At 33.0% G+C, this 15079-nt stretch overlaps 1 protein-coding gene across 5 annotated transcripts in view; it reads left to right on the forward strand.

Moving 5' to 3' along the window:
• Positions 1–12507: 12507 nt before the first annotated feature.
• LOC142327259 (membrane-associated tyrosine- and threonine-specific cdc2-inhibitory kinase-like) overlaps positions 12508–15079 on the forward strand; it is a 44058-nt gene continuing 41486 nt past the window's right edge. The window contains exon 1 of one of the 5 annotated variants that reach the window (XM_075370115.1): positions 12508–12676. The gene's annotated coding sequence lies outside the window, so the exon portion shown is untranslated. Of the gene's footprint in view, positions 12677–12710; positions 12784–12804; positions 13080–15079 lie in introns of those variants that run through there. The other 4 variants (XM_075370110.1, XM_075370111.1, XM_075370112.1 and 1 more) reach the window with 4 other exon arrangements.

Raw genomic sequence — 15079 nt, forward strand, 5'->3', positions numbered from 1 at the left:
CGGGGGAATGATTAACAGGTCTACCATCTTTCTCGATTTCAGTAGTTAGAAAAATCAATACTAAATCCCAAAGGAGTAGTTTTTTTAATCTTAGTCTACAATAAACTGTTTTAAATAATAAAAAAATATGAATATATCAACAACATTTTACGTACGTTCAAAGTATGCAAGCGTAAATTATTTTTTTTTTTCATATATCTAATGAAATAGTTTTGTAAAGTTTATTAAAAAATATGTTTTATTATTTTCGTTTATTTTTATATCATTTATTTCATTCAGTAGTGTTTTAGATAAAAAGACATGTAATAAAATTACCCCCTGTTAAGATTTAAAATTTAGGTAGTTCAATATTACAACAAAAAAATTAAACTTCGTTAAAATAAGGAACATACAGTTTGCTGTCAGTACAGGGAATGTGTGTTTACATACTACTATTAAAAGTAACAAGGTTTAGCGCGTTTGAAATTTGACCTTGACTGGTTTCTACAACATTACAAAAGTAATACAGGCACTGTAATAACCAGTCAAGAACAAATTTCAATATATCTGATAAAAGATTTTTCAATACTTTCAGATTAGCTACAAGACCTGAATTTGTATAATTAAAATTGCTATCTTTTGGAGAAAAAAATGCTGAAAGTTTTCAGAATCCTTTAGGGTGAAAAATTACTTACTGATAAACAAAGGCTACAATAAATAATATTTTAGAAGGAATTCTTTTTGAAAGAAACCTAGAGAGCTTCTTTCTTCTGTAGTGTTGTGTGTGTGTGATATAGGCTGTGTATCTGTAGCAGCATGAAGAGAACATTAAACAGAGTCACATGGCTACACCTTTTGAAAATAAACTAATTCAGGCAGTATAAAAATTTTACATATCAGAAATTTTTTTAGGAGCCTATGAAAAGATAGAAAGCAGTGCACTTTTGTACAAAAGATTCAAAATATATCAAAACAAAAATTGTAGTTAATAAGTGACAGAATTAGTTACACAAATCTTGAATTCAAAGTTTCACAGGGAATATTGTTGCACTTGAATATTGCACATCACATTTTTAGGAATTAGAATTTGAACATTGTGTTCCTTTGCACACTACTGAAACTGTTAAATTGAATGATTTAAAAAATACAATTTCATGAATAAACTTCTTTTTAGATATATTTAACTGTACACTGAAAGATTTTTACAAGTAGGCTAAGTAACTCATTCATTGTTCAACATTATAAAATACTACATGGAAGTATGGTTGCTTTTGACTGGACATTCTGAATGCACTCTTAAACACAGATGAAAATGTAATTTTTCGTGGCATTTAAACAGAATCATTGCCTGATAATTATTATAAGAGTAACTATCATATATAAGAAAAAAAGGATACAAAAATAATCACACATACTGTAACTAAAATTGTTTACTTTTTAAGTTTGAAAACAAATGACCAACAAACAATTTATATTATGGTCAATGAAACATTTATAAATGATTATATTAAACTAACATTTTTACTTACATCAAATTACTTTCAATTGCTCTTACTACCTTTTCTGTGACACTAATATAATCAATAGATTCCATATTTAATAGACTATATATGTAACTAACAGGTTACACATATTTATTACATTCTGTAAAGAAAAAAATTAAAACACACTTAACAATAGAATATTAACAATATGAACATATTATATAAACTCTAATGAACATTACCTCTCTAAAAGTACTAGAGAATCTAATAAATGCCAAAGTCTTAGTTTTCATAAAAGGAAAATATTTTACCTCCCCATGGTAGAGAAGGGGGCAATGACTGTATATATTAATGTTGGTTGGTATATACAAGCGGCTAATGAATGAAAGGACCAAATAGCTCCCAGGACAAGGAGCTGCATCCCTACAAATGCCAACAGCTTTTTAGAGGGTGGATGAGCAGTAGGGTTTGGGAAACTCTATTGCCCTAGGGGGAGAAATCACCTCCAAAGGCAGAAGAAACCTCTATAGGAAGTCAATAGCATTAGGGTGCAGAAAGCAACAGAATATTACTTTTTCCTAGTAAGGCACGTGGTGATTTATTCTTTTGTTAAGTATTCCATAGGTGCTGGCCTCTGTGGCACAAGTGGTGGCATCTCAGCCTTTCATCCGGAGGTCCCATGTTCGAATCCCAGTCAGGCATGGCATTTTCACACACGCTAAAAATCATTCATCTCATCCTCTTAAGCAATACCTAACAGTGGTTCCAGAGGTTAAAAAAAAAGAAAAAGGTATTCTGTAAGTAAAATGACTTCCCATTCAGATCTGTGGGGGAAGCAGCAGAAGGAGTGTCATAGAAAAGACAAAGCAAAGAGAATAGGTACATGGAATTTGAGAACAATATTGTTGTCAGGTAAGTTGAAAAACTTTAAGATAGAGATAAAAATAAATAAAATGGATGTAGTTGAGATAAATGAGCTTATATGGCAGGGAAGAGGAGAGTTGAGAACTAGTCAAATTACCTTACATTACTCGGGGGTTGAAAGAGGAAAAATCAGAGTAGGAATGTAAAAATACTGTTCCAAGAAGAGTATAAAAATTAATTATCTGGATGATAGAGTAATGACTTTAAGGACTTGAATGATGCCAAAAGATCTAGTAATATTTTAGATGTATATCCCATCAGAATATAAGGATGAAAATATTGAAAAGATGTATAATAACATTGAGGAGTTATTAGAAAATGAATTGAATTGCTGTAAAATAATTATGGGGGACTGGAGTGCAGTGGTGGGAGAAACAGAAAATGTAAACACAGTGAGCAAATTCAACCTGGGAATATGAAATGAAAGAGGAGGCAGGCTAATTGAATTTTGCCAAGAGAAGGATTTGTTAATTTTCTTTTTAAATATTTTTCACCCCAGTTGGAGCACATAAGTCGTTCCATGACCATTAACTTTTCAAAGAACAAGCTATGGAGTTAGCTTGCTGCTGTCTCTGCCATTCCCACATCAGTTTCATATTTTTTGATCTAGCGACCCTAATTTTTTCTGTTGATTGAAAACAACCAAACATAATCATGTTTGGTTGTTTTCTTTTATTGAAGGGGAGTTGTGTTAGCTTATTTTCTAAGATCTTCTTTTCTTCTTGTTTTTTGGTGATTTCTTCAGTTATAGTTAAACTCTTCATATCAAACTTTATTTCTTGGATCAATTTATTTTGGGCCTTGTTCTTGAGTTGATAGTTTAGGAGCTGTTTAGCTAGTCTTGTGTCAGATAGTCTGTAGAGGTGGCTGAAAAAGGCGACTCTTTTTTCATGTTGTGTCTATTATTAACTCATTTTCCTTGTAGACTATGCTGTTAGGGATTATCCAACATTTGCCATTAACTTGGTGTTTGAAATTAATGACTTCCTTTTTTTTTTGTTTAACCTCCAGTAATCACTGTCAGGTATTACTTCAGAGGATGATATGTATGAGTGTAAGTAAAGTGTAGTCTTGCACAGTTTCAAGTCGACCATTTCTGAGATGTGTGGTTAATTGAAACTCAACCACCAAAGAACATCCGTATCCATGATCTAGTATTTAAATCCATATAAAAGTAACTGCCTTTGAAGTTAATTACTGTTGTTAATATTCTTCTGTCTATTTCTTTAAGTTTGTTGGTGTTGATTGGTGTTTAGTTTGAAGAGGCTTTAACAGGTGTATGTGGCTTCTGGTTTGATTACTGAATTATAATGTCGTATTTTAGCAATGGTTGAAAGGGTCTTTTTTTTAAGGTGGGCTAGGTGATTAGTTTGGCTTGTTTAAGTTTAGTTATTCAGTTTTCGATTGATGGATTCTCATTAAGATTCCATGTGATTATTTCACTTAAACATTTAAATTTTTTGACAAGTTTTATTTTTTTTGCATGCTCAGTTGGCATTATTTCTGTTTTCTCCATTAATATGAGGTTTATTTTTTTTCAAGGTCTGATCGGTCACAAAATAAAAACCCGCGCATAAATCGGGTGAACCTTTGCGCATATGTGTTGCACAGCGTCTCTAGTATGGCCTTCAATCACACCGTGTAGTTCTGAACACACAGCTAGCACGTAAACATGTCTACAACAATAGCATCTCCTGCCAAGTGTAAAGTGCGTGCGGTAATTCAATTTTTCAGGCTGAGGGGTGTAATGCAGCTGAAATTCATCGACAAATAAGTAATGTATACGGTGAAACTTCAATGAGAGACACCAAAGTGCGACAATGGTGCAGGAACTTTAAAGCATGATGTGCAGATTCATGATGCAGGCAGTCAGGGAAGGAAGCTAGTGTCAACCTATGATCTCGTTGAGTGAATGGATGAGGCAATTCAAGAAAATCATCGGTTCACAATTTCTGTATTGAGTGATTCATTTCCTGAAATTTCAAGGTCAGCTCTCTACACCATTGTGAGTGAGAGACTTCAATACCGCTAACTGTGTGCGAGATGGGTTCTCAAGATGCTGTCCAACCATCACAAAACAATGAGAATGGACACCTCCCTAACGTTTCTCCAGCGCTACCACAATGAAGGAGAAGACTTTTTGAACAAAATTGTCACAGGGGATGATACGGGTCCATTTCGAAACTGAAGAAACAAAAGAACAATCCAAACAGTGGATGCATTCTCATTCTCCCAGTAAACCAAAGAAGTTCAAGTGAACCTTCTCCAACAGAAATTGTGTATGGCTACTGTGTTCTGGAACCGGAATGGAGTTCTCTTGGTGGAATTCATGGAATGTGGCACGATCATCACTGCAGCCTCATACTGCGTGACTCTTCAACGTCTATGAAGGGAAATTCAGAATAAGTGGAAAGGAATGTTGTCATCAGGCATTGTCTTTCTCCATGACAATGCTCGGCCGCACACTGCAGCTGTAACAAACAAGCTCCTGCAGTGTTTTCATTGGGAAGTGTTTGATCACCCACCATACAGCCTGGACTTGACTCCATCCAATTTTCACCTCTTTGCTCACAGGAAATGGTGGCTAGGAGGACAACATTTTGGCACAGATATTGAGCTGCAGACCAGTGTAGAAACATGGCTGAAAACACAGGCGGCTCTGTTCTATGATGAGGGTATCGGAAAGTTGGTACCACACTACGATAAATGTCTAAATCGGAGTGGCGACTATGTAGAGAAATAGCATAACTATGTAAGTACTTCTTACAAATAAAAAATTTTTTATTTTCGCTGTGGTTTTAATTTCGTGACCGATCGAACCTTGTAAAAAAAAAAATGACCCTCGTATTTTGGCTCCTCCTCTATGAATCATGAGACCTTGCCGATCTTGAGGGGGCTTGAGTGCTCAGTGATACAGAGTAGCTAGACAGAAGGTGCAACCATATCGGAGAGGTATCTGTTGAGAGCCAGACTAAGGAATGATTCCTGAAAGAGAGCAGCAGTTGTTTCAGTAGTTGTTAGGGGCGTGAGTCAGGACGACTTAAACGGCCATATCAACATTACTCAGTCCTCTGAGTACTGCGCAGCTGAAAGCAATGGAAAACTACAACTGCTTTTTTTCCAAGAAAATGTGGCTCTCTGCATTTTCATAGCAATGATAGAGGCGCCTTCCTTGGTAAAATATTCCGGAGGTAAACTAGTCCCCCATTCGGATCTCCGAGTGGGGACTACTAAGGAAGGGGTCACCAGAAAATTAAAAAATAACATTCTACAAGTCAGAGCGTGGAATTTTAGAAGTTTAAAAAAGGTTGGTAGGCTAGAAAATTTAAAAAGGGAAATGGATAGGATAAATGTGGATGTAGTAGTAATTAGTGAGGTTAATTAGTAGGAAAACAACTTTTGGTCAGGTGATTTTAGAATAATTAACTCAGCTTCAAATAATGGGCAGGCAGGAGTAGGTTTCATAATGTACAAGAAGATAGGGAGGATAGTGGAGTATTTCAAGACGCATAGCGATAGAGTCATTGTAATAAGGATAAAATCAAAACCTAAACCGACAACTATTGTTAACGTCTATATGCCTACAAGCGCCCATGATGATGATGAGGTAGAATGTGTTTACGAAGAGATTGATGAAGCAATTAAACACGTAAAAGAAGATGAAAATTTAATAATAGTTGGAGATTGGAATGCAAGCGTTGGAAAAGGCAAGGAAGGAAATATAGTGCGTGAATACGGGCTGGGCAAAAGGAATGAAAGAGGGAACCGACTTATAGAGTTTTGCACGAAGTATAATTTAGTAATTGTCAACACCCAATTTAAAAATCAGAAGAAAATCAGAAATAGAAGAATATACACTTGGAAAAAGCCAGGCGATACTGCAAGGTATCAGATAGATTATATCATGGTTAAGCAAAGATTTAGAAATCAACTCGTTGACTGCAAAACTTACCCTGGAGCAGACATTGATAGCGACCATAATTTGGTGATAATGAAATGTAGATTGGGGTTTAAAAACATGAAGAAAAGGTGTCAGATGAATCAGTGGAATTTAGAAAAGCTTGAGGAAAAGGAGGTAAAGAAGATTTTTGAGGAGAACATTGAAAGAGGTCTGAGTAAAAAAGATAAGGTAGAAAATGTAGAAGAAGAATGGGAGAATCTTAAAAAGGAAATTCTTAAATCAGCAGAAGCGAACTTAGGCCGAATAAAGAGAACTGGTAGAAAACCTTGGGTTTCAGACGATATATTGCAGCTGATGGATGAACGTAGAAAATATAAGAATGCTAGTGATGAAGAAAGTAAAAGGAACTATCGGCAATTAAGAAATGCTATAAACAGGAAGTGCAAACTGGCGAAAGAAGAGTGGATTAAAGAAAAGTGTTCAGAAGTGGAAAGAGAAATGAACATTGGTAAAATAGACAGAGCATACAGGAAAGTTAAAGAAAATTTTGGGGTAGATAAATTAAAATCTAATAATGTGTTAAACAAAGACGGTACATCGATTTATAATACGAAAGGCAAAGTCGATAGGTGGGTGGAATATATTGAAGAGTTATACAGAGGAAATTAATTAGAAAATAGTGTTATAAAGGAAGAAGAGGATGAAAGGGGAGAAACAATACTGAGATCTGAATATAAGAGAGCATTAAAAGATTTGAATAGCAGAAAGGTACCTGGAAGAGACGGAATACCTGTAGAATTACTGCGTAGTGCAGGTGAGGAAGCGATTGATAGATTATACAAACTGGTGTGTAATATTTATGAAAAAGGGGAAGTTCCATCAGATTTCAAAAAAAGTGTTATAGTCATGATACCAAAGAAAGCAGGGGCAGATAAATGTGAAGAATACAGAACAATTAGTTTAACTAGTCATGCATCAAAAATCTTAACTAGAATTATATACAGAAGAATTGAGAGGAGAGTGGAAGAAGTGTTAGGAGAAGACCAATTTGGTTTCAGGAAAAGTATAGGGACAAGGGAAGCAATTTTAGGCCTCAGATTAATAGTAGAAGGAAGATTAAAGAAAAACAAACCAACATACTTGCCGTTTATAGGCTTAGAAAAGGCATTCGATAACGTAGACTGGAATAAAATGTTCAGCATTTTAAAAAAATTAGGGTTCAAATACACAGATAGAAGAACAATTGCTAACATGTACAGGAACCAAACAGCAACAGTAATAATTGAAGAACATAAGAAAGAAGCCGTAATAAGAAAGGGAGTTCGACAAGAATGCTCCCTATCTCCGTTACTTTTTAATCTTTACATGGAACTAGCAGTTAATGATGTTAAAGAACAATTTAGATTCGGAGTAACAGTACAAGGTGAAAAGATAAAGATGCTACAATTTGCTGATGATATAGTAATTCTAGCCGAGAGTAAAAAGGATTTAGAAGAAACAATGAATGGCATAGATGAAGTCCTACGCAAGAACTATCGCATGAAAATAAATAAGAACAAAACAAAAGTAATGAAATTAGTAGAAATAAAAAAGATGGACCACTGAATGTGAAAATAGGAGGAGAAAAGATTAGGGAGGTAGAAGAATTTTGTTATTTGGGAAGTAGAATTACTAAAGATGGACGAAGCAGGAGCGATATAAAATGCTGAATAGCACAAGCAAAACGAGCCTTCAGTCAGAAATATAATTTGTTTACATCAAAACATATTTAATGTCAGGAAAAAATTTTTGAAAGTATATGTTTGGAGTGTCGCTTTATATGTGATTGAAGCTTGGACAATCGGAGTATCTGAGAAGAAAAGATTAGAAGCTTTTGAAATGTGGTGCTATAGGAGAATTTTAAAAATCAGATGGGTGAATAAAGTGACAAATGAAGAGGTATTGCGGCAAATAGATGAAGAAAGAAGCATTTGGAAAAATATAGTTAAAAGAAGAGACGGACTTATAGGCCACATACTAAGGCATCCTGGAATAGTCGCTTTAATATTGGAAGGACAGGTAGAAGGAAAAAATTGTGTAGGCAGGCCATGTTTGGAATATGTAAAACAAATTGTTAGGGATGTAGGATGTAGGTGATATACTGAAATGAAACGACTAGTACTAGATAAGGAATCTTGGAGAGCTGCATCAAACCAGTCAAATGACTGAAGACAAAAAAAAAAAAAATTTGGCTCAATTTTTGCAGCTACTTCTTGGAGGATGTTGATTTGGTGAGTGGTATCTTCTAAATTATTTGATAATAGTACTAGGTCATCTGCAAAGGTGAGTTTATTTTGATATACTTTCCAATTTTGATAATCAATGGGCAGCTTTTCTTCCACTCTCATGATCTTCTTGAGGGCACAGTTGAAAAGTAGTGGGGGTTACCCATTCCCCTGGCAAAGTCCAGTCTTGATTTTAATTCTTTCAAAAGTTCTCCTTTGAATCTTACTTTAGATTTGGTGTGTGTGAGGTTGATATTAAGTTCACTAATTTTCTGTGATGGCTGAATTCCTCTAAAGTTTTCAGTGAGTAAAGAGTCCCAATGGATGCAGTTGTATGTCTTTTTGAAGTCGATGAAAATAATTCACAAGCTTCTTGGATCTGCTCTTTCGATGTTTTGTGATCCATTTGAGGCTGATGATATGGTCAGGGCTGCTTCTTCGTGGTCGGAATCCTACTTGGTATTCGACAAGTTCCTGATCCAGTTGTTCTTGATAGAAGAATTTTGGAGAAGATTTTGTAGGTCAAATGCAGATGGGCTATACCTCTGTAATTATTGGGATCCATTTTGTTGCTTTTCTTGTAGAGGGGGTGGATGATGGCCATGTTCCAGTGCTTGGGCACTTTCTCGATGTATCAAACAGGTTCATAAGAATATGTTCTTGATGATTTGTTCATTATGAATAGGTTTTTTAAGAACCATAAATGAAGAGGTTATACTTGGACTGAGACCAAAAGATGAATATTGCTTTCAGATATCATTTTTTTGGTTGAAAATAGATACAAGAATGTTGTTAAGAAGGCAAACAGGCTTTCAGGAGCTGACATAGAAAGCAATCATATTCTATTAATGATGAAAATGAAAATAAGCTTAAAAAGAATTTGAACTGCATTGAAGGTGAAGAAGTGGAATATAGAGGGGGTAGAAGGCATAGGGAGAGTAAAAGTGGGTGAAATACTGACAAAGGCAATTACTCAAGCTAAAAGGGAAAATGAACCAGCAGAGGAAATGTGGTCAAGGATAAAATCTTCTATGAGGGAAGCTGCAGAAAAAGGAATCAACTTCTATGAAAGAACCTGGATAAAGAAACCTCGAGTAACCTAAGAAATGATACAAAAAATAGAAGAAAGAAAAAATTTTAAAATAAAGATGGAAAATACAATAGAGCAATCTATAGAATATTGAATAACGAAATAAAGAGAGAAACACATACAGCTAGAAAAAGGTGGCTAAAAGAATTATGTAAAAACATAGAAGATTTAAAAAAGAAAAGGAAGAATAACATGTTAGATAAGAAGGTAAAAAACCCCACATGAGATAGAAGAAATATCCTACTTGTAGTATGAGAGAAAGTGATAAGAAAAATGGTAAAAGCATTTATAAAGAAGATGAGATTAAGAAACAATAGGAAGAGCATACACAGGACCTGTATGTAGGGAGAAGGAAATGTGAAGCACAGGAAGCTGAGGTGGAAGAAGAAGTTATAGACGAGGAGAAAGACCAACAATTTTGTGATCTGAAATTATACTAGCTATTAAAGACATGAAGATGAAGAATCAACAGGAGTAAATGAACTTCCAATAGAACTTTTTAAATGTTTGGAGGATGAAGGAGTAAATGAAATACTGTCAAAGAGCAATACAATTTATGATACTGGAGTATAACCAGGTTTTTTTTAAAACAATAATGATCAATACCAAAAAGGTTGGAACCAAAGAATGTGAAGAACATAGAACTATCAGCTTAATATCACATGGTGTAAAAATAATGCTGAAAGTTATGAATAGAAGGTTAAATATAAAAATAGAGGAGAATGCTGGAGAAGAACAGTCTAGATTCATATAAGGAAAATGAACAAGAGAAGCTGTGGAACTAACCAGAATGACTGGAGAGAGATGTTTTGAAAGTGGAAGAGATAGAGAGTGTTTTATAGATATGAAAAAGGCATTTAACAGAGTACAGTGGTAAACGTTATTTGAGATTCTGAAAGAAAAGAGAGTTGATTAGAAGGACAGGAGACTGATCAGAAAATTGTATAGGAAGCAAGAAGCAGCTGTAAAAATGGATGAGATTCTCACAGATTGGTTAGAATTTGGTAGAAGAGTAAGAGAAGGCTACTGTTTATCACCAATACTGTTCACTCTTTATGTCAAGGAAATGTTGAAAGAAATATTGGATGGCCAAAATGGAGTGCATAGGTGGAAGAAATATAAATTGTGTCAGATTTGCTGACAATCTGTTGATTGTAGACACTTAGACATTATAAGAAATGATAACAGCATTGGAAGTAGGGATGAAGGAATACAGGATGAAAATAAATGTGTGGAAAATAAAAGTTATGAAGGTAAATAAGAGGGAAGATATGGATGTTGTAACAGCAGAAGAAAAGAATTGAACAAATAAAAAAATACAGATATCTTGGGAGAGTACTAACTGAAAATTGGAGAAGTAAAGAAGAGATTAAGATGAGAATTACAATGGCAAAGGAAGCCTTTTCTTTGGAAAGAAAAATCTACAATGCAGCAATGTGAGTCTGAACCTGAGGAAGATACCAGTGTTCTTTCATAGTTGGGTTTCAATTAACTACACATCTCAGGAATGGTCGGCCTGAGACTGTACAAGACTACACTTCATTTACATTTATTTATACATATCATCCTCTGAAGTAATATCTTATGGTGGTCCTGGAGACTACAGAAAAAAAGAGAACCTGAGGAAGACATGGGTAAAATGCTATATTTGTAGTATACCTTTGTATGGTAGTGAAACATGGTGACTGGAGAAAAAGGAAATAGATAAGATTGAGGCTTTTGAGATGTGAGTCTGAATGAGGATGGAGAAGATAATGGGTGGACAGAGGAAGTAACATAGAAGTATTAAAAAGAATAAATGAAGATAGAACAATATTGGCAACTGTTAGGAGAAAAGGAAACTGGATTGGCCATATAATTAGGGTAAAAAAGAATAGTTCTTGAAGGGTTTGTGGAAGGTAAAAAAAGATGAAGAAGGAAGGGGCTGAAGTTAATAAATGACTAAGGGTTGTGAATGTTATGATGAGACAAAAAAAGCATGGGTCAGAAAAATATGGAGACAGCAATGGCGCCAGGGACCTGCTAACAACCAGAACACCACATGATGATAATGATTGAACATTAACAACAACCATACTACACTGCCAACATTTTCAGTAAAAGATTACTGAATTATCTTCAAAACAACAAATAAGATCATATAGCACCAACAAAACATATACTGGCAAAATAACCCAGGAGTATGCTAATTACACTGGAATGATTGCATTAAATAGCGTATTTGACAAATGGGATATGTATTCTTCCATAAATATAGGGAACACTACAGACATTACATCAAAGGCACCAAAAACAGAATACAAAACAACAGAATCAACTTTTGCAATCACCTCATAAAAACAGAACACGGACAGATGATAACAAGCAAAATTTTCAAACCACACAACAGACAAGAGTTCAACATAATCCACTAGTATGAAATTTACAAACATACTAAATGTGATAAAAACAACATATTAACATAAAACAAACTCAACATGGATTGTAACACATCTGATTATTACAAATGGGCTTGCTCACTTTTTAAAACGGGCGGCATTAACAACTACCGGAAACTCAGCTAGTGCTGACAACTTAATTACAAAAAGTTTAAAATGGTTCCTTTTTTTTGAGAGTGAGTGATCTTTGTAAGATTTAATAATTTTCAAGTGTTATGAATTTTCCTCTTGGTGTGTATGTTCCTCTTGGTGTTCCCTTCGTTTCGTATGTAAATGATAAGGAAACGCAGGATAAAAATGTACGAAAACCTGTTTAGCTGTGCTAAACAAGCAAATAATTACAATGAAAATTATCATCTGAATTACTGAAACATTTTTTGGAATGTATATTTACTTGAGTAGTCATTATAATGTTCAATTAGTTACAAGAACTAAAGGAGTTCTTAATTAAAAGATAGATAGCGGCAGTGCTATATTTTGAGCTCTTTTGAACATAGACAGTTCAATCTCTTCATCTCTAACCTCCATGTTGTGAAACTTGTTAATGCCGGTTATGACGTTCGTGTGTTTTGTGCTCTGAATGTTATTGTTTTGAGGTAATTATAGCCTTAGTGTTGTTGTATGTTGATTTTTTGTTTATTTGCTGTATTGTTAGAATAAGAAAATTGTGCTTTTAAAACATTTTAATTTCTACGAAGCTTGTGTAAATATAATTTTGTTGCAGCTTCCTTGTTCATTATTCTATTGAAAATGAGGTCTTGTGTATTGCCTAACAGTTGATGTATAATTTTTATTTCAGTTGAGCATTGTTTTAGTGGTTATTTTGTCTAAAGGGAAATATTACAAAACTGTTTCTATAACGGTTTTCATAAGTCAGTTTATTTTCCAATTATCGGATTGATAAAAATTAAAATGGTTATAGTTTATTATGTTGGGGTTGTGTGATAAGAAACCTTTTCACGACTAAACCTGTTAGTACGAAATTTAGTTGAAATAAGGGTAAACTGCATAAACTTTATGTTCAAAAGTGTCTATTTGCATGTAACCTAACTGCAGAATTTTAAGATGTCATTTTGTGTTAAACATTTTTATTGTATCACGTAGTTTGAAAATAATGTTTCATGTACACTTTTAATTTGAGTTTATAGTATTTTTAACGTTACTGTTACTAAAAATATAATAATGATTGTTTACTTAGTTCCATGGATTTGTTTACTTTCTATCATTAACATACTGTTATTTTTTTGGGGAGGGGAATGGCAGTAATGCTGGCTAGATATTTGAATCCCCTATAAATAGACCATATTTATTTATAAATTTTGCTTATTTTTTTCGTAATTTTTGTTTTAATGTAACTTTTGTGGATGAGAGATCTTAAACGTTTTGCTCATAATGCTGGGAATCGAACTTGGGTTCTTCTTCAGTTTAGCAGTCATTTATATCTAATGTTTGAATTAATTTTGCCGTTTCATTTTTGTTAACTTCACTATTGTCATGATTGTTTAATAAACTCTCTTTCGCTTGACAAAAAAATGGGAGTTATAATAATAACATTTTGTAACCTTTTAATTTTACATTAATGGTTACATGTTTTTTTTAAATTGAGCTTGCTCTATACATAATGAGAACTATCTAGATTGTTTTTTTTGAAACGGAATCATTTACATGCCTATTATTAAATTATCTTTTTTATAAAGAAAAATATAAATATTTCTTAACAGTTCATAATATTTATTGTTATATAAGTTTTATTAAATAAATTACTAGATTTGGAAACATATAATTTGTGTAAACAGAATTTATCTTACTCATAAATTTTATTTATTATGATTCATGAAGTTTGCATCTTCTTGAAAAATTAAAATATTCCTTTGTTTTTGTTTTTCATTGAATTAATACCTAAACTTCATAACATGAAACTTTGAGTTTCACCATTTCTTTTTGTTTATCCATTAAACACCCAATACATCTTATCGTAATGATTACTATTTTCTAAAATATTTATTTAAAACGTTAATTCATTTTCACCAATGTTTCATAGTGACTATTATTATCATTATTGTTTTAAAATAATGATATTACATAATAAATTATTAAAAAATGAAATACGCCTTAGCAGAAAATTAAGTGTGACTCGAGATCATTCGTTATTTCAAAACTATCATCAGTAGTTAAAATATAATTAAGTTAAAAAATAAAATAATATACTAATCTAAAATAATAAAACAGTATACTCACTGTGAGTATACTGTTAGAATGCAAACAGTCATGACTATATAAGTATTTTAACCTTTGGCATTATTTTATCTTTTAACTTAATTATAATATTTTAACTCCTGATGATGGTTTTGAAATAAACCAAAAGATCTCGAGTCGCAGTTAATTTACTGGTAAGGTGGATTTTCATTTATTAATGATTTATTAAATACATTAGCGGTAACCATGTTTGAGAAATTGATTATACTTTCTTATGTTATCAATCCTCAAAATACATTTGCATCAAATTATCAAAGTCTTTGAAAATGTGTGAAAATTCATAACATGGTTAATTCAAGTTGTAAATATTGTTTAAGATGTGTTTTGGTTTTATTTGCTGAAGCGGACAATTTAAAATAACAGTTTATATAATGTACCAGATTAGCCTATTATTATCTTATTTGTAATATATTACTTTACATCAAAAATTCAAAGTGACTAGTATTCTTATTATAGCACAACTCTTTTTGGTGTTTTATTATTATTTTATGACATCAGTAGTTTCTATACCACAGGAAAGTTTAGTAGAATTTTCAAGTGACAGGCACATAGATTATTGAAGTAAATCAAAATATTTGTTTACACTAACTTGTTAGTTGCTGTTATTCATTATACCAAAAAGATAATTTAAAACTATTGATATTTATTGAGCATAATTGATTATTTTAGTCATTGTTTGCTAGTTTTCTGCAGAAATAATTTTTAACCAACTTTGAAATTGTTTCAAGTGCTTTTAAAGAGCG

The sequence above is a fragment of the Lycorma delicatula genome, chromosome 7 (assembly GCF_047948215.1).
Source record: "Lycorma delicatula isolate Av1 chromosome 7, ASM4794821v1, whole genome shotgun sequence".
In the NCBI taxonomy this organism is placed as follows: Eukaryota; Metazoa; Arthropoda; class Insecta; order Hemiptera; family Fulgoridae; genus Lycorma; species Lycorma delicatula.